Source organism: Eretmochelys imbricata, chromosome 26, assembly GCF_965152235.1.
Source record: "Eretmochelys imbricata isolate rEreImb1 chromosome 26, rEreImb1.hap1, whole genome shotgun sequence".
NCBI classification, from domain to species: domain Eukaryota; kingdom Metazoa; phylum Chordata; order Testudines; family Cheloniidae; genus Eretmochelys; species Eretmochelys imbricata.
In genome coordinates, this window is record NC_135597.1 from 12,779,604 (window position 1) to 12,779,884 (window position 281).

Consider the following 281-nt stretch of genomic DNA (forward strand, 5'->3'; position numbering starts at 1 on the left):
CCCATATCCCCTTAACCCAAAACACCACTGTGCCAGCACCATAGGCCAAAGCTCCTTGAGTGCAGCCTTGCAGGCTGATGCCCTTCCACGCAGGACCTATGCATTTTCTGTCCTGCTTAGGCCTGTAAAAGCCGTTTGGATGTAGCCCCCCATGCCTGACCCGAAGAGGTAGGTATCTCAGTGGCAGGCTGATGCAGACATGGGACCGAACTGCTGGCGGTATCGGGGTCCCCCCGCCTGAGGGAAGGGAAACCAGAGGCACGCACGGGGCAGAAGAGCGG